This window comes from Miniopterus schreibersii (assembly GCF_964146895.1).
Source record: "Miniopterus schreibersii genome assembly, chromosome: X".
NCBI classification, from domain to species: domain Eukaryota; kingdom Metazoa; phylum Chordata; class Mammalia; order Chiroptera; family Miniopteridae; genus Miniopterus; species Miniopterus schreibersii.
Window position 1 is genome coordinate 31434755 of NC_138104.1, and position 27743 is coordinate 31462497.

Below are 27743 nucleotides of genomic sequence, written 5' to 3' on the forward strand. Positions count from 1 at the left end.
TACTGACCATCATGAGTATCTTAAAGCAGCTGAAAAATTATAACCCACCTACAGAAATAGAAAAAAAACCTAGGAGAATTTTAGGTCATAAATTTCTTAATTCTGCATTTAAGCCTTTGTTGTAAGGTTAAGGTCTACTTATTCACCACTCAGACAATTGACTGTTGTTTAAGGAAATTGAATATAATAGAAAACAGTCCAATGTGAGCTCTGAGGTTATGTTTCTAAAAAGGTGTTAATAGAATAATACAGCCATCTATAGAAAAAAAGACATTTTTACAATAATAAAAACTGTTAGGGCCAACTTTCCTCTTTTCGGAGTAGAAGCAACAAACAACAGCATTTGATGAAAGACAGAATATAAAGTGTTTCTTCACAACTAAGATTTAGAAAAATATGATTTTGAATGAATGATGCAATTCTAAGTGTCTTAATTTTGTTTTGTCTTAATATTGGGGACTTTTTGTTCATCTGTGAAGGCAAAGATTTTGAGGATTAAGTCTGGAATACTAAGGATATCCTGCAAAACAGAAAAGGAATAAGTGTAACTGTGTATGTAGACTGATTGTCCCACTGTGATATAGATATTTTGGGAAAGTGAGAAAAGTGCCTTGTCAAAGAAAGGGTATTAATTAAGTCATAGAGATGTAGTATGAACCCAGGTTGTCTAGCTCTTAGTTAAGAGCCAACCACTCAGCAGCAGTTGGGGCACTGTAATGTTTTTGATCTGTTTTGAAAATAGTACAGGCCAAGCCATAGATTGCTACCCTTTTAAGAAACACCGGAAGATTACAAATAGCGGTAAATTTGAATTACCTACCAAGAGATGCCGAATAGTTTCCTGAAATCCCAAGAGCAAAGCTATTGTACATAATTTCACTTTCTCTCTGTTATTTGCCTTGTTTCAGGTGTGAAATAGAAATTACCATTGTTGCCTTCAAAACATTATTCACCTTGGCTCAGAGTCTTCTTTAGAGGAAGCTGATCATTTGAGATTGATAAACTGTTTTGACATTGTTGATCACAAGAGGCCTATTGACCTGAGTGGTAGCTCTGTGGCTGATATGAAGCCCAAAAGGACTCTGGGAAGCAGAATAGGTAAACACTTCTCCCCTGTTGGTCCTTTGGCTTTAAAATCTGTTGGACGTTATCTGATCGCATGTCATGCTTGTCACCAGCATGTCAATGCCCTCTTTCTGCTAGTACTTAATGTCTTAAACATGAGTTTTAAACAAAGTTTTGCTTTAACTGTGACTAAAACTATCAAAAATTCTTATAGAAAGAGCTTTGAGAAACCCATCAAGGTTAAGCTTACGTTAATTTTGAAAAATTTGGAAGATGTAGTCATGAATCGAACTACTTCAATCATGAAAGAGTAAATGTTTAAAATATAAACATGGTATTCAAGGCAGGACTAATAACTGGCTTTAAGGTAACTTTGGGCCTCAGAGGCCTCCTTTTATTTCTGAACTATCCACAGGCCTGTCTCCTTTGATAAAGCAGGAAGGACTTCACAATGAGAATCCTTGGTGAGTTTTCATTCATTTTGAATAACTAAATCATTTCATCTGGACCTTACACAGCTAGATAAAAATTGCAGTGGTGTAGAATGAAGCAGCATGACTTCTGGAAACCCAGACTGCTAATATCCTATCACACAGGTTTTTATGTTCTATGTGACTTAATTATATAATATTCATTTGATTCAATACTGTGACTGACAGTATCAGGAGCTTTAAGAAAATTCACACTGAGGAAAACAAGAGAAGAAATAGCTCAAGGAGTCTTAATGAAGCAACTTAGAGTGGGAAGTCCTGGAATAAGAAATGAGCATATGGTTGAAAGAAAATGTGTTTTTCCCAGATATCATTATTTAGGAAGGTCACTAGACTGAAAGTGTTCAAAGTAGAGTCCATAAAAACAAAGTGTCAAACTTAGAAACAGATCCCTACTGAGGAAAATGGTCCAGTTTTTGTTTTTTTCTTTCCCCTTGCTGTTGTTCATCCAGTGTATATATCAGAGAGTACAAACAATCTTGCTAGTCTAGCCCCAGTAAACTGAACCAGGAATTAGTAAATTACCTAAAGAAAATCACTATAGAGGTTGGGCAGGGGGGATACACTTAATTCTGAGCTGGTTTTGGCTGTGCACGATGAATGGGCAAAACCAACCCAATCTGATTGTCTATTTTGAGAAGTACAAACGTTAAGTGAAAAAGAGAATGCAAATCATTAGAACTCAGGACGTTATCCTGAATAACACTAAGCTATATTCTGGGCTGCTATGTCAGGTGCAAAATAACTACAATGACAGCACCAACTCATATTACTACTACTGTTATTGCTGCTGCTGCTACAAAGTAGCTACCATTTACTGAGGATCTACCATGGGTCAGGCACTGCAGTAAGCATTTTTGTGCATTATCTTGTTTAATCTTCATTCATTCCTATGAGGTGGATACTATTATTCTTTTATCCACAATATATAGCTAAAGAAACTTGGACACTAAGAGTTTCAGCGACTTGCCCAAGGTGGAAGAGGCAGAGCCAGAATTCAAATCAAGGCAGATGTGACTGTGAAACTGATGAGTGACTTTGCTACCTTATTTTCTCATGGATCCTTTCAATAAACCTCTATCCCTGAGAATAATCTGGGTCTGTCTTCTTCTGGCAACTTTAAGGATCCTAATATCACCATTTAACATTCTCATTTTTAGTTGTGGTCTATTTTAAAATGGAATAAAATCCTCTCCAGTGTGAACCAGGAAGAATTAGTAAAAAATGAATACATATTGGATACCTACTTAATTCAAGACATTCTACTAGGGTGTATAGAGAATAGTAAACAAAGAAGCATTATATATGTTCCCTGGCTTCATGGAGTTTACAATCCTGGTAAAGTGTACTATGTATATTGTTTATATAAAGAGAAAACTCACAATATAAGAAATGTTTGAGAACAATGTTAATAGCTCAAATTTAATAAGCCCGTATTATGTGTCAGACACTAAGTGAAGTACTAATGTTTTTTATCATATTTAATCCTTATACAAACACCACAAGATAAGTGCGATTGTTATCTCATATTTACAGATGAGGAAACTGAGGGTCAACAACGAGTATTATGGTCAAAGCTGCCCATCTAGTAAGCAACAGGACCAGACCTAAAATCCAGCCTAACTTCAGAGACTGAGCTTTTCACCAATAAATGCCAATTGTTCTTATGGCAAATGTCTAAATAAATGGCAAAGTCAGTAAATATTTGGGAGTACAGGGGAGGAAGGGAAAGTTTCCCCTAGGCTAAAAGTGATAAATATACATTGGGTGTGAGTTTTCATTATTATGTAAAGGTTAGTCCTACTTTGGAGTAAGCAAACTTGATATATTAAAATGGAAACTTGCAAAATAAAAACATTAGAATATGAACATTTGCATTACAAAGGTTTATTTGCTTCACAGAGAATCATCACGGTTTTCATTTAAATAACAGTCTCCCCTACTGTGCTCAGAATATAATTGGATTCCCCCACACACACACACAAAGTAAAGGAAAGAAAGAAATGAAAGTACACAACATTTCTGTAATATGACTATTTTATAAAACAAGATACAACGTTACCAGATTTTATATGCAAACTCTGAGGCTTCCAACAAAGACCAAAAAGATAAGAAAAAAACACCCCACTGACTCATCACCTTGTCTGACTCCCTCATTTTACAGATGAGAAAATGGAAATTAAGGGGAGGTGATTTGGCCAGAGTTATAGAGCTAGTTAGTGGCATCCTCATTAGTGGTTTGCGAGACTCATGTCCTTTGTTCTCCAGCCTCATGTTCTTTAAACTCTACCAGTTCACTGTTCTTTAATAAGAAGCAAAAATACTATCAGTAAATTTTAGGTCAAATATTCTTACTTCTCTCCTTTATATTGCATGGACATATGTCATCTCGAATACAAGAGGACAGGGAAGGGGTGAAGTAGCCCATATTAACCTGAACACTCCTATCACAATAATTCAAGTTTCATTCATTTCTCTCACCTTGTTAAGGGCCCGCAGGATGAATGCCATTCATATATCTGAAAGCTAAGAAGGTGCTTGGCTGACTCTGTGACTACATTTAAATTTCTTTATCGTTGGAGCTTTGCACGCTTTCAATGTGACATCAAATGAACATAGTTGCTTTGCATAAGTGGTTCAGAAAAGCGTTCTCGATCCATTCACTTGGGCTAATAGATTTACTATATAACTTCTTGGAGTAATACTTGTAAAAGGTGAAAGGTGAAATGCTCTGTTTTCACTGCAATTTGTTGGAAGAATGGTATAAGCAGTAAATAAGGGAGGTCTGCAAATAAGCGATAAAGTCCCAAGAAGAATTTTCGTGTGAATAATCATAGATGAAGTACAAGCATTTGCTCTCTTGAATTGTGGTGGATCTAATAGCCTGTAGCCTATGTGATCAGAATTTCTATCAAGTAAATACCCGATCCTCATTCTTTGGGGTGTTTGACTCAGACCATTTATATTTTGGTCTGCTTCATTAAACATATAATTTATTGGTTATTAAAATGCCCTGCAGTATTTTTCCATTACAGAAAAATATAAAAAGTGATTTATGCAGCTTGTGTGTAAATTGATACATGTCATAAAGACAAGAGTTGTAATTTGTTTCCAAACAGCAGTTCTTTACTATTGGAACCGGTTACAGCTTTCAAAGCCTAATCACAGCGAAAACTTGATTAAATCTGGTGGTTGTATGGGTTTGTATGCAAAAAGCTCCCTTCATCAAAACTATTGCACTAGACAGTGTGTACTGCTCTTCTAGCCTTCGGTCACAGTGTGCACCAGTGCAGCTTGACACATAAAAATGGACAAATCAAGAAAAGGAAAGCTGCCTGGCCCACATGAGGTTACCTATTTCATGCTTTATTTCCCCAACAGTCATCCCTAGCAGCAGGGCAGGCAAGACTAAAGATAAATGGTGAATCAAAGGAAGGGCAAAATGAAATGAAAATGAAGGACAAAGATGATAGAATATTTGCAAGGGACATCTCTTTGATGTTCTCTCTATTGATCATAAACCAAAATCCAAGCCCAGAGGTTATGGCTTTGGAGCATCAAACCTCGTCTTGACTTATAGTGGCTGCCTGAACTATTCCTCCCTAAACACCAATGTTTGCTTTTTCTAAACATAATATTTCTCACCATAAAATAGAGGATTCTCATTTCAGGAAAAGGTCAAGTATGGATGAAAGTCCCTTGCAGTACTAATGACTTTTTCAATCATATTTCCCCTTTGAATATATATAGCTTCTTTCCCTCCAGAATGTCCCTTGTTTGATTTCAGTTTCTCCTTTGTCTGCAGTGCTAGAGCTATGTACACGGGATTCTAAGACAAATAGGAGCTTGTCATTTCAGAGCCATTAATTTCAGTAAATAATCATTTGTTGGGTTTGAACTATTTTATTATTAAATTCACCAGATATTTGGTGCTCCTTTACTACACATAATATTTTGAAGGCGAATTTTAATATCGCTTAGGTTCCATTATCATGAGTGACCACCAACAATGTTCTGAAGAGCTGCAAATTCTGATATTTCACCTTCCACAGCCGTAAACTCATTCACCCTATCCATCCTAATGGGGCTGGATTAATGAAGCTTTCAAAAGCGCAACATTTGGTGAAAATTACAGAGGCACCTGAAGGACTGGTTATTTGCAGATTTACTAGCAAACGATGTTGTGATTTTGGCTGCTGACTAGCATGTATGTAATATCCTACTGTATTGTCTCCAAGATGCACTGCATTCCACTTTCTGTCACCCACGCTAATGAAGAGGAGCAATAAAACAGATAATGCAAAGCAGCAGGTTAATGCTGATCTCGTCATTAATCTGGGGAGAGAAAGGGATGTGGGAGCTGCCACAGGAGAGTACTACAACTTATTTTTTTCTTTCTAAGGATAACCACAAAAAATCCAAATACAAATAAATTGTCTTTGAAAACTGCCCACCTTGCCCATTATCTGCTTCTCCCAGGAGCTACTATCCCTGCTTATCCTCCAGCTGCCCTGGACCCCCACAGTGCTATTTTTTTCTGTTCTCTCCAAAGAGCCTTATGCTCTGCATGTTTCCTTACTCTCATACCTATCCCAAATCAAAGCATGACTGCTCTGTGTTCCATTTCATTTCATCACTAATTTATGCTTTCCAAGGTGACATAGCACACATGTTGCCATTCTGCTCCCAACATGCCCACAGGAGACCACATTAATCAGATATTCCACTTTTTTTGTTACTAAGCCCAGAGTCAGCTTCATAGCCTTTCTCAACCATCCAGGCAGCCATTATCACTTCAATGAAACAAAAAAGTATGTGATAAAAATGATATGATTTGACTAAAAATATAGTTTCATAGTTTAATAAAGGGTATCGTGTAAGTGAAACACTGGACACCTTTCTGAAAAAGTCAGATGGAAAATAAAAGGTTTTTTACTACCACTACAGTTTGCAGCATTGGAAGTGTGATCATAAGAACTAAAGCATTCAAATGTCTTTGTGTAGTTCAGGTGGAGGGTAACAATGTTGACTGATTTTAGAGTTTTCTAGGTTAAAATAGACATGTTAAAATAGCTAGGTAATCACTGAAATTTTTTTTTAAAGTCAGTCCAAAAGATTACAAGAAAGTAAAACCAAAGGAAATTTAAAAAATGACAAAAGAAAATACATAAGATAATTTAAATAAATGCAAATATCTCAGTGATCACTACAAATGTAAATGGACTAAACTCTCCAGCTAAAAGACAAAGACTGTTCTACTGGACTTTTAAAAATGCAATTATATACTTTATAAGAGTATACAAAAACATTAAAATTAAAGAATAAAAACATTACTCTATGCAACATTAACCCAAAGAAGTGGCTATAGATACATTAGCACTAGACAAAAGAGATTTTAATAATTAAAAATAAAACATTAAAAGGCCCTCTACTAGAGATAAAGAGGGTCACTACATAATAACAGAGACCTAATTCACCCAAATGATAAAGCGATGCTAAACTTCTATTAATCAAGTAACATAGCCCCCAAAACATAGAACAATGGCAGAACTACAGAGAGAAATTGAATAATACACCATCATCATGAGAGATTTCATCATAGTTACCTCCATAATTGACAACTGGGGTAGACTGAAAAAATAAACAGTATTATAAAAGATATGAGCTGTCAAATTTGAAATCTGAAAATATTGGTATCATACAGATCACATTCTTTGACTAAAATATAATTAAGTAAAAATCATATATATTTTTTTAAGGCTTATGTTGCCATTTAATTATTTCTAGCTGTATCAAGGTATGATTTACAAATATAAACTGCATAATTTAAGGTATACAATGGAATGATTTGATATATGTGTACATTGTACAATGGAATGGTTTGAGATAGATATACATTGTGAAATGATTACCACAATCAAGTCAATTAACACATTTATCACCTCACAGTTTGTTTTATTTTGTTTGTTTTGATGTGGTGAATGCACTTAAGATCTATGCTTTCAGCAAATTTCAAGTATACAATACAGTATTTTTATCTATAGTCACCATGCTATACATTAGATCCCAGCAGTTATTTATCTTATAAATGAAAGTTTGTTCCCTTTGACCAACATTTTCACATTTTCCCCACCACTTTGCCCTGGTAACCACTGTTCTTTTCTCTGGTCATATGAGTTTAAGGTTTTTAGATTCCTCACACCCATTAGGATGACTATTATAAAAAAGACAAATGATAACAAGTGTTGGTGAGGGTGGAGAGAAAAGGAAACACTTATACACTGTTGGTATCAATGTAAATTGGTACAACCATTATGAAAAACAGTATGGAGCCTCCTCAAAAAATTAAAAACACAATTACCACATGACCTAGCACTCTTATCACGGGGTTTATATCCAAAGGAAATGAAATCACACATATTTTTAAATATAACAAGAAAACCTCATTATTGAAAATTAAAAACAAATGAAATTCTAAGTAGCTTATATATCAAAGAAAACTTCATAATTAAAATGTGTAAATATTTAGAACTAAATGGTCATAAAAGCATTATGCATCCAAACGCATGGATGCACCTAAAGTGGTATTTTGAAGAAATTTTAAAACCTTAAATTGGTATATTATGAAAGAAGAAAGGTTGAAATAATGATTAGATCATCAACTTTAAGAATTTAGAAAAAATAGCAAAATAAATCAAAAGAAAGTAGAAAGAAAACAAGTAATATTTAATGAAATAGAAAGCAAACACAAAATAAAAAAGATCAAAAAAGGTGTAAGTTGGCTCTTTGATAATTTTTTTAATGTTGAACTTCTATGGTGTTAAAGAAAAAAGAAAAACTATATAATAAGACTGAGAGAGAAAAGGTACAAATAAACAATATTAGAAATAAAAAATCAAATATAACTATACATGATGATATTAAACAGATAATAAGAGGATAGTACATACAACTTTTTGATAATAATTGTGCAAAAATAAATACATGAATAAATTTCTAGAAAAATATTATTTGTCAAAACTGACTCAAGAAGTAATAGGAAACCAAAAGACCAATCAGAAAGAACTTATGCACCCCTATGTTCATAGCAGCACAGTTTACAATAGCTAAGATCTGGAAACAGCCCAAGTGCCCATCAGTAGATGAGTGGATAAAAAGGCTGTGGTACATTTTCACCATGGAATACTACGCAGCTATGAAAAAGAAGGAATTCTTACCCTTTGAGACAGCATGGAGGGAACTAGAGAGTTTTATGCTAAGTGAAATAAGCCATCAGAGAAAGACAAGTACCACACGATCTCACTCATATGGGAATCTAATGAACAAAATAAACCAATGAACAAAATAGATCCAGAGACATAGAAGCATGGAATAGACTGAGGGATCTCAGAGGGAAGGCAGGGGTGGGTGGGAAGAGATTAACCAAAGAACTTATATGCATATATGCATAACCCATGGACACAGGCAATAATATTTGACAAAGGAGGCAAGAACATACCTTGGAGTAAAGACAGTCTCTTCAATAAATGGTGTTGGGAAAATTGGACAGGTACATGCAAAAGAATGAAAATAGACCACCAACTTACACCATACACAAGAATAAACTCAGGTTGGATAAAAGATTTCAATGTAAGTCATGAAACCATAAAAATTCTAGAAGAAACCATAGTCAGCAATCTTAGACATCTCTCATAGCAATATGTTTGCCCATACATCTCTTAGGGCAAGGGAAACAAAGGAGAAAACTAAACAAATGGGGCTACATCAAAATAAAAAGCTTCTGCACAGCAAAAGAAACCATCAGCAAAATGAAAAGGGAGCCCACTGTATGGGAGAACATATTTGCCAATGACGCATCTGATAAGGGATTAATTTCCAAAATATATAAGGAACTCATATAACTTAACAAAAGGAAGACAAACAATCCAATTAAAAATTGGGCAAAGAACCAAAATAGGCACTTCTCCAATGTGGACATACAGGTGGCCAAGAGACATGAGAAAATGCTCAACGTCGCTAATCATCAGAGAGATGCAAATTAAAAGCCCAATGAGATATTACCTCATACCTGTCAGAATGGCTACCATCAAGAAATCAACAAACAACAAGTGCTGGGGAGGGTGTGGAGACAAGGGCAACCTAGTACACTGCTGGGGGGCAGCCACTATGGAAACAGTATGGAGTTTCTTCAAAAAATTAAAAATGAAACTGTCATTTGACCCAGTGACCCCACTTCTAAGAATATATCCTAAGAATCCTGAAACAACAATCAGAAAGAATATATGCACCCCTATGTTCATAGCAGCGTTACTTATAATAGCTAAAATCTGGAAACAACCCAAGTGCCCATCAGTAGATGAGTGGATAGAAAAGATGTGGTCCTCCAGTCTCTTTTCTATACTGCTATGAAAGTGACCATAACACAAATCTGATCATGTCACTTCCCTATTGAAAATCCTTCGGAGGTTTTAATTTGTCCACGTGTTGAAAACCAAACTCCATTAGCATGAAATATAAGGCTCTTCATCGGTTGACCCTTCACGCATGTCTCCACTCCTGCCTGAAATTCATGAACTCCTTGAATACACAAAAGGAATTTGTCTTATCCATCTTCAGGTCCCTAGGGGCTAACAACAGTGCGACATTCAAAATAAATACTGTTAAATCAGAATAAATGTTCATTCAAAGACATGTCTAAATTTTGAATGGAATTCACTTTACAGCTATAAAAGAGCTGATATTTGGAAATTCCTTGAGTGGATTTTGATGGAAGGTATAAATTGCTATTAAATTAAGAAAAATGACATTTCTATTTTGACGTGTTTGCTATTTTGCCATTGTAGGCATCATCAGTTTTGATTTACTCTGAAGTTTCTTAAACTGACAAGATAATATCAAGTATTAGGCAAATCATACCCAAGTTAATCATGAAGGGATGGATCAAAGGGAAATTAGTGGCACAAAATGCAGGAGTCAAACAAAAAAAAAGCAGCATAGAAAACATCTCTGAAAGCTTCATTCTATATGATAATCATGGTACCTCCACCCTGCATATAAAAGGACTTTGCTTCCAAAGATCTCCAAGTACTTTAAATCCATTATCTTGTTTTTACTCGCAAAGTCCTTGGGAGATAGAGAAGAATTATAACTGAGAGAAATAAAATTTGCTTTGGGGACTTCACATTTTTTTTCCTTTTTAAATGTCAAATAATTTTCTTTTAACTGTATTCAGACTGCTGAGCACTGTTGGTGAAAATCATACAACTGGATATATTGCTGCCATTGCAGTTGACCCTTGAACGACGTGGGTTTAAACCGCACAGCTCCACCAGCACGCGGATGTTTTTTAATAAATACCTGCGCTATGTTCTACCTGCATTTGGAAGCTCATGGACGCGGAGGGCCCACTGTGTGCACTGATCTACACCATTTATATAGGGCACTTGAGCATATCAAGATTTTGGTATTCACAGGGGTCTTAGAATCAATCTCCTGTGGATACTGAGGAACAACTGGTGTAGTTAAGTTTGGGGATCATCAAAGTTATACACAGATTTTTGACTATGCAGAGGTCCCTGCCACTAAACCCCCATTGTTCAAAGATCAACTGTATATTCACGGTCACAGCTGATCCTTAAATGACTTTATCATCTCAGTTTCTTTGTCAACGCACAGAGTATACTTCTGCAGCCACTTCAGATGTTCCCCATTATTCTAAAACCTCCCTAACTCGTCTCCAAATCTTTCTTCAGTCTCAGCAGATGCCCTTCTCTTTTTCTTTTGCACACGCACACACACACACACACAGATCCACCAAACTTACACAGCTCTCTGCACCTACTCTTTCCATTTCCTTTTCTGTAATAAAAGAAAAGGTGGCTCTTCTCCTACCTGAAGTGAAACCCTCCACCTCTCCTGTGGTTCCCAACCCTGTCATGAGTCTCGGAATTTTTCACTTCTGATTATCGCCTCACCTTTTCAGATCTTCATTTTTCTCCATCTCTACTGGATCCTCTCCATTTTCATCTACATATGCTCAAGTCGCAAATGCATCTTAACGCCACCTTTCCCTCCTGATACCTATCACCTTCTCTCTCTCCTCGCATTTCCTGAAAAAGTTCTCTATATTTTCTATCACAGTTTCCCCATGTTTTACTAACCCCTCAACCTTCTTCAAGTTAGATTTGCTCAATCATTTCACTAAAAAAAAAAAAATCCTCCTAAGGTCACTAATGACTTCCATGTCACGGAATCCAATGTACATTCTGTCCTCATTTTATTGGACCTTTCATAGCAATGGACAATGTTAACCACACATTTATTTTTTTGAACCACTGTCTCCTTTCTGCTCCTGGAATATCAGGAGAATATTTTTCGTATTTTGCCCCCCAGCTTCTCATTTTTGCTCATCAGTTCTCCCCTACAGAAACTTAAGTGTTGCCAGTTCTCGGAGCTGTGTCCTAGACCTCCTGTCCCCCTCCCCTCATCCACTTTTCCTCTCTTCCTTCTCAATCACACTTCTCCAAGGGGACCGAATTTAGTTCCACATTTTCAGTTGCTACCTACAGGTCACTGAATCTTACTTTGATATCTCCAAACCAGAGCTATTTCCTGCACTCTAGGCCTGAACATCCAAATTCCAATTGGTCGTCTGCATTAACACATCTCATACTGAAACCTCAGTCCAAGGACTAAAATCGATGTCAGATTGAACCCATCACCTCTTACTCCCTCTCTCTATAAACTACGTATCTTCTACTTTTCCCTATTGAAGCACATGGCACTATGAATCCACCAAATGGATCAAACCCCAAATCTCATGATTATTTTTGTGTACTTCCCTCCTTCAAAATTCCCACACACCTAATTCAGCAGTAAATTCTCTCAGCTCTACCTCGAAAGCATACCTTGAAACCATCTACTCTTCTCCATCTCCACTACAACCTAGTCCAGTCTTCCATTCTTTCCCCCTGGATGACTACCAAAGTTTCCTTCCTACATATTCACTGTGCTTCTAATTGTAGGAAATAATTAGTAGCAACAAATGCAGCAAGTAGTAGTTGTATTAATTAATTATCTTGTAAATATGTTGGTATATATTTCAGAAGAACTGGGTTTTTTTCAAACAACCACCACACTATTTTCACACCTCTACAATTAACAGTGATTCCTTAATATTCTTAAATATTCGGTTACTGTTCAGATTTCTTAAGAGTATTAAGATGTTTTATCATTTTTTGTTTGAATCACAATACAAACAAGCTCCTCTCATTGCATTTGGTTCATGTGTCCCTTAAAACTCTTCTTCCCCTTCACATTTCTATTTCTTAGAGTTTATTTCCTGAATACCTTGGAGTCTTTTATCCTGCAGAGTTCCCAAAAGTCTGGATTTTCTTGATTGTATCCCTGTGCTGTCACTGGACATATTCTTGCAGTTTCTCTAAACTCATAGTGAGACCCAGAGGCTTGATCTGACTTAGGTTTAATCTTTCTAATAATATGTCATAGGTGGTCTTGTATACATAATACCTAGCGCTTCTTTCTTATGTTAGGACCACTGATAACCTTTTCTAGAATTATTTTCTGTTAAAAGTTTGAGGGTGGAGGAAACAAGATGGCGACACAGGTACCAGCTGCACCCGCCGCCTCCCGCAACCACATCAAAATCACAACTAAAATCCAGAACCACCGTCCCTCAGAGCCTCCTGGGATCCGGCTGCACAGAAGCCCCACAACCAGGGAGCTGAGGCGGCCCCGAGAGCGGGAGGAGGGCGGGGACGGGGCGGGCGGGGCCGGATCCCGGGGACAGGCCGCGGGCCACACCCGGGGCCGCGGGGAAACCCGGAGGGAATCTCGGGGTGGGGGTTTCCCGGAGGAGGGAGGGGTCCCAGCCCCACAGCAGCCCCCAGCCCAGGGCTCCAGGCCGGGAAGAGACGTCCCCACAACTCGCGGGGACTGTCCCTGAGGGTCGCGGAGGCTGCGGGAGCCCCAGCAGCTCCTCTAAAGGGCCCGGCACGGACTCACCCGGACGCTCCCTCTGAGCCCAGCGCCGGGCAGCAGCCGGAAAGGACCCGGGACACTCGGGGAGGAACTAACCTGCCTGAGATCCGGGTGAGAGGCGGAGGGCGGCTTCCTCCCAGGCAGAAGGGCTGGCGGAGGCCATGGCTCCTGTGGCGAGTCCTCCCCGCACACAGCTGGCAGGCAGGCGCCATATTTGAGTCGCCAGCACCTGACTCACCCCTTTGGCCCCGCCCCGTGATTCCCGGAGGCCCCGCCCCTCCCCACCTGCGGCTCATCCGGGCCATTTCCAGGGGCTTTTCTGTGCAAGTGGCCTCAAGCCTCATGCTTAGGACTTTCCTAAAATCTCTCAAACAAGCAGCAGCGGGCCCCATATGGCTTGATAGGTGGCCCCAGGCCTGGCACTAGCGGCAGCTGCATTGGCTCATAACGTGGCCTCTCCTGGACACCTCCAAGCCCAGCACAAGGAGCAGCCAACTACAGTTTGCTGTGTAGCTCATGCTGGGTGGCCCTGGGCAGGGCACGGGCACAGGCTGACTTTGCACCTCCCGGGAGGCCCCAGAGACAGTGCACCTGGTGCTCAGACTCGACCACGCTGGATCACCACCCTACCACATCCATGAGTGACCCTCAAGGGGTGCACTCAGTGAACACCAAAGCCCCACTGAAGTCAATCCTGCTCCATAGGGGTGTCTCCAGCACAGCAGCTCTTTGGCTGTAGCTGCAGCTGGTCCTCACAGCCGATTGGTCTGGGGGTCAGTTCCTCCCAGTGATGCCAACAGCAACCAAGGCTCTACTACAACAGGACAGTGCACACAGCCCACACAGGGGAGCACCTAGAAGGCCCAGCTCAGGTGACTGGGGAGACTGAGCCACTGGACCCTACAGGACACCTACTACACAAAGCCACTCTACAAATTCCAGGAGACATAGCAGCTCTACCTAATACATAGAAACAAACACCTGGAAGCAGCCAAAATGTGGAGGCAAAGAAACATGTCACAAAGGAAAGAACAGAAGAAATCTCCAGAAAAGGAACTAAATGAAATAGAACCAAGCAAGCTAACAGATACAGAGTTCAGAATTTTGTTTATAAGAATGCTCAAGCATAATAGTAAGAGTTTTACAAAAACAACTGAGACCATCAATGACATAATAAAGTACAAATTTGAAATGAAGGCTACACGAACTGAAATGAATAATTTACAGGGAATCAACAGTAGAGTAGAGGATGCTGAGAATCAAATCAGCAATTTGGAACATGAAGGAACAAAAAACACCCAACCAGAAGAGCAAAAAGAAAAAAGAATCCAGAAATATGAAGATAGTATAAGGAGCCTCTGGGACAACTTCAAGAGCCCAACATTCATATTATTTGGGTGCCAGAAGGAGAAGAAAGAGAGCAAGAAATTGAAATCCTATTTGAAAAATAATTACAGAAAACTTCCCCTACCTGGGGAAGGAAATAGACTTTCAAGTCCAGGAAGCACAGAGGGTCCCAAATAAGAGGAACCCAGAGAGGCCCACAGCAAGACACATCATAATTAAAATGCCAAAGGTTAAAGGCAAAGAAAATCTTAAAAGCAGCAAGAGAAGAGCAGTTAGTTCCCTACAAGGAAGCACCCATACAACTGTCAGCTCATTTCTTGAGGGAAACCTTGCAGGCCAGAAGATAGTGGAAAGAAATATTCAAAGTAATGAAAAACATGGAACTACAACCAAGATTGCTCTACCCAGCAAAGCTATCATTTAGAACTGAAGGTCAGAGAAACAGCTTCACAGATAAGAAAAAGCTAAAGGAGTTCATCACCACCAGACCAGCACTACAGGAAATGTTGAAGGGTCTTCTTTAAGAAGAAGCTAATGAACAGACGAATCTGACAAACCAAATAGATCCAGAGACATTGACACATGTAACAGACGATCATATTTCAGAGGAAAGAGGAAAGGGGGGTGGAGGGTGGGAAGAGATTAACCAAAGAAGTTATATGCATATATGCATAATCCATGGACACAGACAATAACGGGATGAAGGCCTGGGGAGGGGGTGGGAGGGAGGTGGAGGGAGTCAAATGGGGGGGGGGATGGGACACCTGTAATACTTTCAACAATAAAGATAAATTAAAAAGAATAAAATAAAAATTTTTTTTAAAGTTTGAAAGAGCATTCTAATTTATGCTAATTAGGTGATTTTTAAAAAATATACATATATAATGTCGCTCCCCTGCATAAAACCCTTCAATGCCCACTATTGTTGAGATAAAATTCAAATTCCTTAACATGAATTCTTACAAGCTTATCAACTGGCAGCTGCCTATCACCACAGCCTTATCTTACGCCACTGTCTGCCTCATGCTCTGGACTCCAGACATTGACTTTATTGCAGAGTCCTCAGTGCATCTCACTTCAGACTACTCTAGGCCATTCACGTGTGCTGGGTCCTCTGTCAAAACTCTTTCCCCTCACTTACACTTTTACTTAGCTAACTTCTGATCATTTCTTATACCTCAATGTAAGTATAGCTTCTTTAGGAAGACCTTCTCAAAAGTCTAAAACTAGGGTAGCCCCACCTGTTATATTCTCCCACTGAAATCTGTATTTCTCCCTTCGTTCAACTCTTGACGTTTCAAGCAGCCTCCTACACAAGCTGTTTTGCTCATCACTGTATCTCCAACACCTGAAGAGTTCCCAGCACATAGTAGGTGCTTAGTAAGTGCTTGGCGAATGAACTTATAATACTAAATTTCAGCCTTTCTTTTTGAATTGATAATAAAATGTGTTCATGTTACGCTTATAAACAAATCTTATATAAACCATTACATTAAACACCACAACATCCTAATGAAGACAGAGGAAGCAGACAGACTTCATTACATTTCTTCTCTGCTTCTGTGAATTATGATGTCATCATCGTTACCATGACATTCTGTCATTTTGAATTAATATGGCCTGAAATATCTACTCACTTATTTTTTTCTGTTTTGGTATCTGGGATTCTAACATCCAAAAGAGCTCTCAGATCAAAATGAGGAGTGTGAAGGATTTATATTGTTTAAAGAAACTTGATCATATCTGCTATATCTAAGTGGCAGGCTGTTATCCCTCATTCCCTGTCTCAGCACCATCCCCTCTAGGAAGATTTCCCTGAGCCTGATCCCAGCAGAGTTAAGGATGCCTTCATGGGGGCTTGTACATACTTCTGATATTACACATATGATTTTTGTCTGCATCACTTACACCTATTAGACTGTGATTTCCTTGAGGATGGGTACTAAGCTTTGTCCATTTCTATATATCAAATGCCTGGCACAGTGTCTGGTACCCAGTAGATACTCACTTAACAACTGCTGAATCATTGAAATATCTTAACTTGCCCTCTTGTCTACAGTTAGTTCTCATATAATGAAACATGGTTAGGTAAGTTTGTTATTGCAGTAGTGGTATTGAAAAATGAATGGAATCAAGATTCCTGGTCAAAATACAATAATAAGAAAACTAATTATTAAAATGTTGGACCCCAAGGAGGCTTGGATTAGATGATAAAATATATATGGGGATCTAATTGTAATCCCTCAAAACCCCACTAAAAATTCATGTATAAACTTTTAAAATACATAAACCCCCAAAGTCTGGGAAGACCATTAGAAGAGATAACAGCGATTTTTTTGGTGTGGAAAGCAGATGCATTAGCATTAGTTGGCCTAGCAAGCCTGAGATGATAGAGACCTCAGGAAGCAGCGGAGGCTGCTGAGGAAAAAAAACAATTTATAATCCAGTATTCTCATAAGGGTCAGGAATTGGCAACACCAGACACCTTTGGAACTGAGAGTTAAGGGGGGAAAAAGCTGAAATTAGGAGGTTTGGCTGAAACTATTTGAAAAGCAATTTAATCTAGAACAGTCCTCTCCCTCATTCCACAGAGCTAGATTAAAGCCCTTCCCCTACGTCCACAAAAGTCCGGAGGTTTATTTTCCAGCTATGGGTGGAAAGAAAAGGGACACTGAACTGCCAGACACCAGGCAGGTCCGGGTGGGTCTGGACATTACCTAAAACAAGGGGATAAGGCCACCATATGCACAATAAATTGAATGTTTCCCTCACTAAGCTTGCAGAACCCTGGCACCGTCTTCTATCCTCTAGGCAAGAGATGTGAAAAGTCTTATCTGGAGAACCTGATGAGTCCAAGAAGAAAAATTAAATATGCTCAGATGAGCAATCTGCCCGCACACTGAGTAAACCAGCTACATCAGGCTCTGAGTTACCGTCAGCACTCTCAGACATGAGCAGACCACCTGGGGTTAGCAAACCCCATGGAAAGTATCCAACACATAAGTTAGAGCAAGAATAAAAGCTAAAACAAACAACTTATAAAAAATATTAAAAAAAAAAAAAAAGAAGCTTGAAAAAAGTGAAGACTTAACGCAAGAAAATTTTATAAAACAATCAATGATATACTCAGAAAAGGCACTACATATTCATGAAGCAAGAACAGGCTGCTTTAAAAAGGAATAGTGAAAGAATAGAGATGAAAGAACTTTTGAAAACTAAACAAATAATAAAAGATAATGAGGTTATAGGTAATTAATTTGAAAACTATGTTATTTTTCCGGTTTTTTGTGACCTTCATGGTAATTGCCAGTTTTTAAGATTTGTAAATTTTGTGATTGTTTTGCTCATTATAAATAAATATCCTCATTTTACCAAATGTCTAATTCTGTTTTTGATCAGTTTCTTGAGGTGGGCCCCCAAAATTATATAGAAACTTCAGGCCCCTCAAAACCTGTGTCTGCCCCAATGGCTAATCCATATTTCCAGTTGCTCACTTCAAAACTATTGAAATTATTTGACTTCTCTGTCTCTTAAACCCCATGTCCAATCTGTCAGGAAATCTTGTTGGCTCTGCCTTGAAAATATACGCATAACCCGATCACAGCTACCACCCTGCTCCAAACTTCCATCATCATAAGTTTGCCTGAATTCTTGAAAGAGCCACTAAGCTGTCTCCTTGCTTTCACCTACATTTCACTACTATATGAGAATTACTTTCAACAGTTAGAGAATTCCCTTTTTTCTTTTTTTTATTGATCTCAAAGAGAGGAAGGAAGGGAGAGAAAGAGAGAGAAACAGAGAGAGAGAGAGAGAGAGACAGAGAGAAAGACAGAAAGAGAGAGAGAGAGAGAGAAACATCGATCAGTTGCCTCCTGCATGCACCCTAAGGATTGAACCTGCAACCTGAGTATGTGCCCTGACCGAGAATCAAGCTGCCACCTTCTGGTGTCCCAAAGGATGCTCCAACCAACTGAGACACACCAGCCAGGGCACCAATTAATTCCTTAAAACCTAAGTCAGATAATGTCATTCCTCTGCTCCAAACCCTCCAATGTCTCTCCATTCACTTGAACTGATTCCACACTTCTCCTCCGACCTCCTTTGGAACAGCTTGCTCTTTGGTTCACTCTGATCCGGCCACGCTGACGCCTTTGCTATTCCTAAAAGATACCAGGCGTGATGCTCTCACCTTAAGGCCTTTACACCGACTGTTCCCCCTTCTTGATGTGCCCCAGATATCTGCGAGATAATCTCCCTAGCCTCTTTCAAGTCTTTGCATAAATGTTACTTTCTCAAGGAGGTCTATCTTGACCGCCCTGTTTGAAATGCCAACCCAGTCCACTCCTGCTCCATGGCCTGGCGCCCCAACCTTGCTTTCTCTGCCCTCTCTGTTTTGTTTTGATCTTTTTTAATCCTTACTGGAGGATTTTCTTTTTCCCCACTGTTTTCAGAGAGAGTGGGGGAGAGAGAGAGGCACACATTGACGTGAGAGAGACACATCAATTAGTCGCCCCCACACACACCCCGACCAAGTGGGGGAACGGAGCCTGCAACTGAGGTACGTGGCCTTGGCTGAAATCAAGCCCGGGACCCTTCAGCCCTTGGCCGATCCTTTAACCATTGAGCCAAACCGGCTAGGGCTCTGGCCTCTTTGTTTAATAACACTTTTCACCTACTAACATTATATAATGTATTTTTTATGCTTGTGGTTATAATCATAGCTACCTGAGAATAAGGATTTTGTTTGGTTTTTTGATATATCACAAACACCTAAAATAGTGTCTGGCACATAGCAGGGGCTCCATAAATAATGTGAAGAATTTGATTATAATATACAGATATATGAATATATATACACACATATAAATACATATGTATGTATGCTGTGAAGATATGATTGCACACACACACACACACACACACACACACTGTAAATAGTTAGAATATCTCTGGAAGGATAACACTAACTGCTTCTGAAAGGAGGGCCTGAGTAGCAGGGAAAGAGAGTAGAATGAAGGCTTTTCACTGGATGCCTTATTGCACTGTTTTAAATTTGAACCCTATGAACGAACTATCTTTTCCACAAGTGAATGAAAGAGCAACTTAAGTTGGATTTCATAGCATGGACTTCCCCCACAGGAGGACCTCAGAAATATTATGGTTTCCTCAAACTCAATTTTTTACTATTACGTAAATGTACAAGGTTCAGTGGGCAATGGAAAAGACAGAGCACAAGACCCCGACAGAAGCTTGGCTGTGATACAATGAACCTGTCCTTGGAAATCAGGGGCCCACAACACGGATACAATTCAATATATATTCATAAATGAAAAGGGGAAAAAAATCCCGTCATAAAATTAGATATAGAGCATTATCCTATTTACACTTTAAAACATCTCTGTCATGCACATATAGAAGAAAATCTGGATAAGGGGGGCTTTCACAGTTTCTTTCTTAAGCTTTTTTGGAAATAATTTCAAGCTTAAAGAAACTTGCAAGAATAACAATAGTACAAAGACCACCCACACCATATAAATCCTTTCTGTAGATTTACGTATTAGCATTGTACTCCATTTGCCTTATTGTTTGCTGTTTCTTTCCCATATAAATATGCACCTACATATATTCACACACAGATAGATAGATGATAGATAGATAGATAGATAGATAGATAGATAGATAGATAGATAGATAGATATAGATGATAGATGATAGATATAGATAGATGATAGATATAGATAGATGATAGATGATAGATAGATAGATAGATAGATAGATAGATAGATAGATAATGATAGATAGATAGATAGATAGATAGATAGATAGATAGATAGATAGATAGATGATAGATAGATAGATGGTAGATAGATAGATAGATAGATGATAGATAGATAGATAGATAGATAGATAGATAGATAGATAGATAGATAGATAGATAGATAGATAGATGATAGATAGATAGATGATAGCTAGCTAGCTAGCTAGCTAGATAATAGATACTCACATTTTTTGGAACCATTAGACAGTAAGTTGCATAAAGCTCTCTACCCCTAATAGTTCAGTGGGCATTTCCTCTAAATAATAAAATTCTCTTACATTTCCCCAATACAGTTGTCAACTTCAGGAAACTTAACATTGACACAATTCCTTTATTTAACCTACCAACCATATGCCAATTTTCTTGGTTGATCTAGCAAGTTTCTATGTTGCATTGTACAAATTCTGTCTTGTCTTACAAAGAGCATAGATTGCTTCCATAATTTTATTTTTTTAATTTATTTAAAATATATCTTTATTGATTTCAGAGAGAGGAAGGGAGAGGGAGAGAGAGAGAAACATCAATGATGAGAGAGTCGTTGATCGGCTGCCTCCTGCGCGCCCCCTGCCGGGGATCGAGCCCGCAACCCGGGCCTGTGCCCTGACCGGGAATCGAACCCCGATCTCCTGGATCCCAGGTCGATGCTCAACCGCTGAGCCACGTCCAGCAGGGCTGTTTCCATAATTTTAAAACAACTTTAATTGCTTTAATTATCTAGAGAGCTAGAATAAGCAAAACACCGTCTCAAGATTTAACTTCTTGGGCCTTAGGTAAAACACCTTGCAGTAATTACTTTTCCCAGAGTCACCATACACATCTGGGTGTTCTGGGGGAGCTGCTTTCTTTTTCTAGCAAGCTACCAGTCGCTTCTAGGTACTTTCACATTCCTGACCGAACACCAGGATGTCGGCTGGTACTAAATCCTGAGACAGCCTCACACTTCAAGGGCTATAGACAAGAAAGGTAGGGTGTCTTAGCCAGGACCTTCTGCAATCTCTCAAAGAGCACAGAGTCTCCTAGTCAGGGCTGGAACGGTCCTAGAACAATTTGTTGGTGGGTTGTTTTGGGGTTTTTTTGGTTTGTGTTTCTTTTTTAATCTAAAAAGCTACTTTCATTGTCCCGACACATTAAGCGTGATGCATCTCCTTTCACAAAGAAAGTAGCATGAGCACTTACCTAAAGGAGTACCAGACTCCATTCTCTCGAGTCTTTCTTTTAAGTCCTTGTAAATGAATTTTCCCCGTGCCCGTTTAATTCCTGCGGCGCTCCTGGCGCTGGGTCACAGCACCAGTGTCTGAGTAACGCTCTCCATCAGGGTCCCCAACACAATCGCCGCACAGCCCGAGCCAGCTGCTGGAACCAGAGAGAGGCAAGGCATTAACAGGGCTCCAGAGGTACCGTTTTCCTTCAAAAAGGCCTTTTTCAGATGTTTATCAGTGTACATCAGTATTGTGTGCAATTAACGAAAGTCTCCATTCTGGCATCACTTTGTTCTAAAATAAATAAAACCCATTCTTGACTGCAAGATTTAAAGAACGCATTTCTTTGGAGTAAATTTTGCAGAACTTAAAACGCCCACCGCCCACTTTATTGAGCAAAACAATTTGAAAAATTTGGTCATAGCGTCATTAACAAGGTGGTCATTGAGCCACTTGGGGATAATCAGTAAACTCACTAGCCATTTTTTAAAAAAACCTTGCTTCAGAAAAGTGGAGACAAGTCACCAAAAAGGCATTATTAGCATAATTTAAAACACCATATGTATAGCATATATTAGCTATTTTCATTAGGAAAATTATTTTATTATCTATACAGCATATAATACAAATTAAGGCCACTGGGACAAATTTTACATTATATTGGTAGAAAAATAAAATCAGATGTAACCACCTATAAACCACTCTGCTGAGCCATAGCATAGTGGGCACTGAAAGTAAAAAATAATGTTGAAAAGCGATGGAGCTTTTTTTTCTGCCTTCGGTGGGGGGTGGCAATACGTCCCCGGCAGATGTCCCAGCGTGAATAAGACACTCACAGCAGGGGGTGGGGAGTGGAGGCCAGAAGCAGTTAACTGGATTACGCTGTAAGGCATTTTTAAAGACCAAGAACGTAAAACCTGGCATATTAATAACACATATTATAGCAGCCCTGCAGGTGAAGACGGAGCCTGCAGACACGGCGGCCTTTCCCCAAGCTTTTTGCCAGCATTTCCCACCTTCACCTCAGTCAGGGAGCAGAAAGAAAGGCCTCGATGCAGGGAAACTTCACTGATGGAAACTTAAAGGTGGAATAGTGAGTGGTGGCCCAGAAAAGCTTGCTTTGCACGGGAGGAAAATTATCTTCCCCCTAACGGTTCCTGGAGTGATGCCTAGTAAACCCATGAACTGGGAGCACTGAGGGTAAGGAAGCGCTCGGGTACCGGGAGAGGGGCAGAGAGAGCAAGCCAGGCAGAAAGATCGAGAACATCTAGATGAAAATGAAGACCGGGTGGAGTCCTACAGTATTTTTATGTGTGTGATCTCCTCCTTGTCACGCTGTCCCACCACGCCCACATCCCGTAAAATATTTTTGCCGCAGGAAAGAGGCCAGAGCTATTTAAGAGTAAATATTTCTCACCATAGCCGCTCAGAGGTGTGCGCAGCAAACCAGTCAGAGATCGATGATAGAATCTGAAGGGAGACAAATCTGCTTAATCATTACATCGCTCTCTTTTCTCCTGACACATTTTTGTCACGCTATGGATTAGAAGGACATCAGCCGCTACCCAAATCCAGGGACGGTTAAGATGATTCTGCTGTATATAGCTGACCAATAAGGTGGCACATTCAGCTTCTTTCCTTGAACACAAAATAAATATACATAGTTTAGCAAGTTGAACTGAAATATTCAGTTTTAATATTAAGCTCGTGATATTTTAACGACTCGGCCCATTTAACAGAGCCTCAAATACAGGGCATTTCAAAAAATTAAATCTCAGGAGAGTATTTAAACCCTGTCACAAACAAACAAGCAACTTCAACACTGGGAGGCCGCACTCAGTTGCGTCGCCCTCTTCTTGTTTGTTTGGAGGCTGACGGGGGTGGATTAAGAAGGGTTTCTGAATTTTCAATTCCTAACTAAATTTTCATTTCAGAGTGTATTAAGAGAAAGGGAAGAGACACTTCTTAAAGTTTTAGCATCACTCTGCCATTTCAATAACATGAGGACCCTGTACTATAAATCTAAAAGGAGCCACATACAGCCCTGGCCGGTGTTGCTCAGTAGTTAGAATGTGGCCTATGCACCGAAGGGCGGCCAGGCGATTCCGGTCAAGGGCACGTACCCGGGTTGCAGGTTCGATCCCTGGCCCCAGTCGGGGCGCATGTGGGAGGCAACCAGTCGATGTGTTGCTCTCACATCAATGTTTCTCTCTCTCTCTCTCTCTCCACCTTCCCTCCCTTCCACTCTCTCTCTAAAACTCAATGGAAAAAATATCCTTGGGTGAAGATTAACCAAAAAAAAAGTAAAATAAAGTAAAATAAATAAAAATAGCAGGTTGTTACTTAAATTAATTTAATAAAAATTAAATTTCAGTTTCTACGGCACACGAGCCTTATTTTAAGTGCCGAAGAGCCACTTGTGACTATTGTTATCATAACAGGCGGTGCAGATACAGAACATTCCCATCTTCTCAGAAAGTTCTACTAGGCATTTCTATTCCAGACGCTTAAGTGAATTTTTAAAGATCAGCAATAAAGTGTTCTCTAGAGCCTCATTAAAAAGTATGCATTTCTTTAAGAATCAAGCATCGGCCTAATATTTATTATTGCTGGCTGTGGAAAGGTGATTTGGATGCTCAAGTATTAAAAAACTTGACTGACTGCAATGATAAATACAGAGAATACTGGCAAGAAAATGAACACAAGGTATCATTTTATCTATTCTAATCTATATTTCTCTAAGAATATTACATGACTGTATTATTTCAAAACGTCTAGGCATTACATGACAATTACTTGAAATGTTCAAGAAATAGAGCACTCTGATTAAAATAATTTTTATTTGATGTTTAGGCAATGACTTTACCATTTCAACACACTTGGTGATAATCTTTCTAAACTACATAAGCCCATCTCCCTGTCTTGCGTTATCAACATAATCGAGTCTTTCTTTGAAGACTCACAGTCTTGCAGGGCCTGGGGCTCATCGTAGCGAACATCAGTGATCCCTGTAGAGGAGGGGAGGGGAATAACTTTAGTCGGTGAGGTTGGATTTGTGATTCAATATCTTATACGTAGTCTTATTTTTATTATAACTTGCCCGTTTCATCTAAAAGTCGAGTTTCAAAGAATAAAAAAAGTTTACATTATTTGAGGCTTCTGGCGAGTGAGATCCATTTGAAACTGTGTTAAAATTAGAAAGCATAACAGTCCTGTTGTATTCTAAAAACAGCTTTTTGAGCTTCTAATCAAAATGTTACATGATATGTTTCAAGCATTTAATATTCAATTCCAAGTTAAATGTTCGATCTTTTATTTTTGAAACGTGGGGTTTTCTTTCATAATAGAAGATGATAACAGAGAAAACGACATCAGAGAAACAAGGAATACTTCTCCCATGAAGTTTGATAAAGAAGGTTTATGAATATTCTCAGTTTGAGGATATTTTCTTAGATGGAAAATAAATGTTGGAGGAGATAAAAAGAAAGCAATAGAAATAAAAATAAATCAAAGTAATCAATTACTTAATTCTTCTCTTGCTTAGTTCCCCAGTCCCAGCCATTGAGCCAGAAACAGAAACCAAGCTGAAGGCTCAAGGAGCAGCCGGTCCCTCTGCCACCCTTGTTAATAAAACCAACCTGTGGATGACACCCAATGAGTCAAACTCATACTGCAACTCAAAAAAGAGAGAATCTGGGCTTATACCTTCTTGAATTCAAGGACTAAAATTCTATAACAAGAAAATATTGGAATGTTTCTTCCACTTCACCTATATCACCTACTATTTATTTAAACTGTGCCCTTCTAGAAACATTTCATAGCCTACCTTCTCCATAAAAAGCTGTTCTGATCTTCTGGTGTAGACAATAATCTTTTCTTCCTCTAAAATACTAACGCTAATTCATTGCCTTCCAACATCATTTTAAATCAATTTTATTATTTTTCTGATCATAAAATTAAATGTGTTATTATTAGAAATATAATTTATAACAAGCTCTAAAAAATTAAAATTAAAATCAGCCGTAATTCAATCACCAGAAAATAATTCCTATTAGGATTTAGATAAGTTTTCTTTTAATTGTTATACATCATAAATGTATAACTACATTTTTGGTTTCAAAAACTGGAATATATTCTGTTCCTGATTATTTTATTTATCACTCCTGCATAAAGAATTTCCCATGTGTTAAATATCTTTTAAAAAACAGGTAAATAGGAATTCTACTTCCAATATGAATGTGTAAACTCTTAAAATTATCCTCTGACAAATTAATGCAGATTGGAGAGAGTGTCAAAGTTTGGAGGAAGCAACTGGCAATACATTTTTGTTTTTAGACAAAAGAAAACAAAGAGCATGAATCACCAGCAGATCTAAACTACAAGAAATGCCAAAGAAAGTTGTTCAGGTAGAAAAGAAATAACACCAGAGAGAATCTTAGATCTTCAGGTATGAGTGAAAAGACTCAAAATAATGTAAATATTTAAGTGAAAAAGCAGACATTTTCTCTCTTAATTTTTTAAAAAAATTTATTGATTGATTTGAGAGAGAGAGAGAGGGAGAGAGAGAGACATCAGTTTGCCGTTCCACTTATTTATGCATTCATTCATACAACTATTTAAAGCAAACATAATATCTTCTCTTCTGGAGCTAAAATGCAGGTAGTTGTAATATATATGACAAGTATTACATAAAAGAAAGTGAGGAGGCATGGAAAATGGACTTATGTAGTTGTAAGGTTACTATATTTTATGTTAAGTGGTAAAAATTAATTCTTAGAAGGCTGTCACAACTTCAGGATGTATACTGTAATCCCTAAAGCAACCACTAAAAAATTAAATATAGTTAAAACATTAATAGAGAAATTAAAATCAAATTCTAAAATACATTCAAACAATCTAAAAGAGGGCAGAGTGGGGAAGACAGAAAGACAAAAACAAACTATAGTAGATCTAAAGACAACCATATCACCATAATAGATGACACACTCCAATTAAAAGTATAAATTATCCAAAATGCTGTAATTCATGACCCTGTCTTGAGCATACTTTACTTTTTATGTCTCTTATATACATACATTAAATGTGACACAGATACGTGGAAATAGATTGAAAAGCTATATTATGCAAACAGTAAGCAAAAGAAGGCCACAGTGTCTCTATTCATGCCAGCTAAAAGAAACTTTAAGACAAAGAATATTGCTAAGGTAAAGTGGAACATTTTATAATAATAACAGAATCAATTTGTCAGGAAAAATGTAAACGTACATGTGATTAATTACAGAATTTTAAAATCCATGAAACAGGAATGGACTGAATTAAGGATAGAAATAGATATTTCCCAAATCATAGGAGATTTCAGCACCTGCTTTCAGTAATTAATAGAATATCTAGACAAAAAGCAGGTCAGACATAGGGGATCTGAACAATGATGTTAACCAGGTTGACCTAATTGATATTTATAAACTATGACACCCAATAACTACAGAATATGCATTCTCTTCATATATGCTACATTCACCAATATAGACCATCAGTATGACCATAAAACAGATTTCAATGTGTCCAAAAAGGATTGAAATCAGATGGTGCACAACAGAATTACATTAGAAACTGACAATAAGAATCTAGGAAATCCTCAAATATTTGCAACTTAAACAAGATACTTCTAAATAATCCATGAGCCAGAGAAGAAATGATAAAGAAAATGAGAAAACTAAAAATTATTTCTAATTGAATTATAATAAAAATAAAACAGGTCAAAATACTGTGCTTAGAAGGAAACTTACAGTTTTAAATGCTTGTATTGGAAAAGAAGGAAAACCT